Source organism: Octopus bimaculoides, chromosome 16 (assembly GCF_001194135.2).
Source record: "Octopus bimaculoides isolate UCB-OBI-ISO-001 chromosome 16, ASM119413v2, whole genome shotgun sequence".
Classification (NCBI taxonomy): Eukaryota; Metazoa; Mollusca; class Cephalopoda; order Octopoda; family Octopodidae; genus Octopus; species Octopus bimaculoides.
Window position 1 is genome coordinate 18,752,345 of NC_068996.1, and position 4,516 is coordinate 18,756,860.

General features: G+C 33.9%; 1 protein-coding gene across 3 annotated transcripts in view; it reads left to right on the plus strand.

Annotated features, from left to right (window-relative positions):
- Positions 1-4,516, plus strand: part of LOC106873692 (neurobeachin) — a 436,667-nt gene that overhangs the window by 431,642 nt on the left and 509 nt on the right. The window lies entirely within an intron of this gene.

A 4,516-nucleotide genomic window follows, 5' to 3' on the forward strand; every position in this document is an offset into this window, starting at 1 on the left:
TATATATAGAGAGAGAGAGAGAGAGAGAGAGAGATAATGGTTGTGTTTGCCAAATAATCATGTTCTGTAGTGTAGGAAGGTTTACAAAAGATTGAGAACACAGCTGCTCTCCATTAAACTACTGAATGAATTGTTATATATGTATTTGATACATACATATATATGTATGTATGTGTGTTTCTATATATATATATATGATTGCTGCATGCTCAGAAACACAGAAACAGTCATTAACATACAGATGTGTACACATGCATATACATGTGTGTGTGTGGGAAGTTACATTCACATGTGTGTCACATACAATGTTTTCTTTGCCGCCTTATCAATTTGGACAGATGGCGAAGGAATGGCTACAATGGAAATACACATTGACATTGTGAACTCCTTTACCAGGCAGACCGTTGTTACTTACCTTCAGTAAGACCGATTTCAGGGAAAAGAATAAGGATAAATGCAACTGTAACTCAGTTTGCACAATATGGGGAGAGTGAAGGAGAAAAGGTTGGTGCAACCAAGATTTAATGCAGGTACAGTGAGCATAAGAATTGACAACGCCTACCATTTTGTTGTCTGTAACAACACACATGCAGGGAAATTAAGCTTCTGTAGTAACATATTACCAGCATAAACATTTATATTGAAAGAAAATACAAGACATGCAACGATATATTTTGCGGCTGTTCATTTTTTCTTTTCCCATGCATTCCTCTCTTTTTTTTTTTTTTAATCAGTTCTTAGTTTTGCTTTATATTGTTTATTCTAGAAACAAATACAAAAGTAAATTCTTTGAGAATTTTACATTTTTTTCTTTTAAAAATAAAAAAAGGTAGATTATTGTTGGTTTTTTTTTAGATTTATTTTTTTTACTCATACACACACACACATATTTATTTATCTATACCCATGTATATATACATGTGTGTATATGTTTGTTTCTATATATGTATGTGTGTGTGTCTATATGTATGTATCTGCATGTACACGCATAGATGTTGTTATTTGTTTTTGAATTTGTATTTTCTGATAATAAAAGGCATTTTTGTTTTGCTTTGAATTTTATTTGTGAACAGACCTTGAATCAATGGAATGAGATATATGAAGCAGGATGAGAGACAGAGGGAGTTTAGAGAAATAGAGAATGATGTCGTTGTTGTTGTTATCATTGAGAGAGAGGGAGAGAGAGAGAGAGAGAGAGAGATAGGGAAGGAGGGTAAATAGCCTGTATGTTTCCCAGTGGTAGCAATTTGACTCTGACAGTCAAATGAATGGCCTTTTTGGGGTGCATGTCTAGATTGTTCGTGTTATAGCAGTACAATCCATATGTGGCCACTATCAATTGTGGGTCTTACGTTGGCCGGTAGAGTTTAATAATTGATCCTGAGTTTGAGCTTCTGTTAGTACTAAAGAGGAATCTTATTCTTTGTCATACAAATTACATCTTAGGTGTGGCAGTGTGGTAAAAAAGTTTGCTTTCCAACTACACCATTCCAGGTTCAGTCCCACTGTGTGTCACCTTGGGCAAGTATCATCTACTATAGTCTCAGGCTGGCCGAAACCTTGAGAGTATATTTGTCAGATGGAAACTGATAGAATCTCATGATATATTCTTTTCTTTTATTCTTTTACTTGTTTCAGTCTTTTGACTGCAGTCATGCTTAAAAGGGTTTTAGTCAAAGAAATCAACCCCATGACTTATTGTTTGTAAGCCTAATACTTATTCTATTAGTTTCTTTTGCCAAACTGCTATGTTACAGGGACATAAACACACCAACATCAGTTGTCAAACAATGGTTGTGGGACAAACATAGACACAAAGCCACACACACATAAATATATGCACACATTAATATATATACATATATATATATATGATAAGCTTCTTTCACTTTCCGTGTACCAAATCCACTCACAAGGCTTTGGTCAGCCCGAAGCTATAATAAAAGACACTTGCCCAAGGTGTCATGCAATGGGACTGAACCCAGAAACGTGATTGGGAAACAAGCTTCTTACCACACAGCTATGCTTGCACCTACATAAATATATAATTATGTGGTGAAGCAATTACCTGGCCCCTAATTATAATTATATTTATAATTATAGAATATTTGTAAAATTTTACCTATAAAGGTTAATTTAACGTACCGAGCTACTTGGTAAAATTATTAATTAATTAATTTAATTAATTAATTTTACCCTTTTATTATTAATATATATCTATATCTCCTTGGTTGTGTGCTAAGAGGTTTGCTTTCTGACTACACATTTCCAGGTGTGCAAGTGTGCACCTTGTGAAAGTGTCTTTTACTATAGCCCTGGGCCAACCAAAGGCTTGTAAATGGACTTGGTAGACAGAAACTGAAAGAAGCTTTGTTTGTGTGTGTGTGTATGTGTGCATGCATATGTGTGTTCTCACTCTAAGAGATTATCAAAATTTGTAAGATTTAATGTTTGGTGATGTTAGGGTTTGTAATTGCATATGTTTGATGTGTAGAAAATGTTTACTTAACTCCTTACCATTCAGATTACGCTGTCAAATGCAGTACTTATTTATTAACATCGTTTTGAATTAATCATGCATTATTTTATAGCTTTGAGATTTTGATGTTAATTTTTAAAATGACATTGTAGGACTGGAATGGGGAATCCAGATCTAGTCACTTTGAACATAAAAGGGGTAGAATATTTTGACTGGTTTAAATACTATAAAGCTTTATATATGACTATAGGTTTTGATATGCTTGTATGATTAAAGAGTTCTCTTTGCAACTATATTTGTTTTGTACCTTTGGTGTCTTCTGCTACAGCCAAGGCCAACAAATACCCTGTGACGGGATTTGATAAGCAGAAACAAAAGAGAACCCATCACATACATAGATAAATGTATGTTTGCATATGCTCACAAATGAGTTGGTATATGTATGCGTATGCATGTATATATATATATATATATATATATATAAAAATTGGAAATGTAAAAATAAAAACAAAACACAAAGGATTCTGCGGTACACGTGTTTCAAGCTTTATAGTTGTTGCATCATTATTGGTATATAATTGATAGTATAAAGCTATCTTCAGCCGCAAATATATTCTTTCCCAAGAATTATATCACAAAGAAGAAATTAAAAGAGGGAGAAACATGAGAGATAAAAGGTGAGATTCCACTTGGTATTGTCCATTGTAATATACCTCGTAGAATCTTTAATTTGATATATTTACACACACACATATATATATATATATATATATATACACACATATACAATTAGTAGGAATAGAAGACAGCATCATTAACATTTCCATTATTTCATATCCTGCAGTTGTTTCAGCATCTTCCATGAATCTTCAGAATTATATCATTATTAATAACATAATCATTGTACATGGTATGGGAATGTGGAGGCGCGTGGTTTAGTGGTTAGGGTGACAACATCATGATCGTAAGATTGTGGTTTCGATTCCTGGACCGGGCGGCACGTTGTGTTCTTGAGCAAAACACTTAATTTCATGTTGCTCCAGTCCACTCAGCTGGCAAAAATGAGTAACGGTGCGATTGACTGGTGTCCAGTCCAGCTGGGAAACACATACACCATTGAAACCAGGAAACTGGGCCCATCAGCCTGGCTAGGCTTTAAAAGGGTGCATTTATTTATTATTTATGGTATGGGAATCATCTCATCTTTTATATATATATATATATATATATATATATATATATATATATATATATATAAATCTATATATATATATATCTGAAGAGCTGTCTAGGCTTCATGTCTGTTTTGATAAGGTTTCTGTAACTGGATGCCCTTTCTAATGCCAACCACTTCACAGAATGTTCTGGGTGCTTTTATGCAGTATCGGCATTGGTGACTTTATGTGGCACCAGTACCCACGAGCCCACAAAATTAAGATCACTCAGTTGGAGAGAGATGCAGGGGACATGCCTGTATGCAACAACAACCATGATTTCATTTGGCTTGATGTGTCTTCTCAAGCAAACAAATTCTTCTCTATAGGCCCATCGTCTGAAGATTCTTTCTCACTACTTTGTCTCATGTATTCCTGGGTGTACCCCTTCTACACATTCTCTCTACAATGAGAGATCAGCACTTCTTGATGCAACTGTCTTCATTCATATGCAGTACATGACTGTACCATATGGCTACACTTGACCAATATCTGACATCCTCTGTGGCTCTGTGAATGTATTGACTTGTCTGTCCTCTGTGGCATATCATTGAGTGGATATGAGGTAAATGAAATACTGGTTCAGTACCTAATATTTTTGGGGAATTAATTTCCTTAAAATTATAGGTATATATTTAAACATATGAAACATTCAGGATATATTTTTTCCCTCTGAAGATATTATGCTCAGGGCATATGAATTTAATATTTAATTAATTCACTGAGTATTAATTGTAAAGGATGATGATTGATTTGTTGTTAATAATAAAAACAATTATTAACTTCCCAATCTCCATTTTCTTTTTTCCTTCTTATATATATA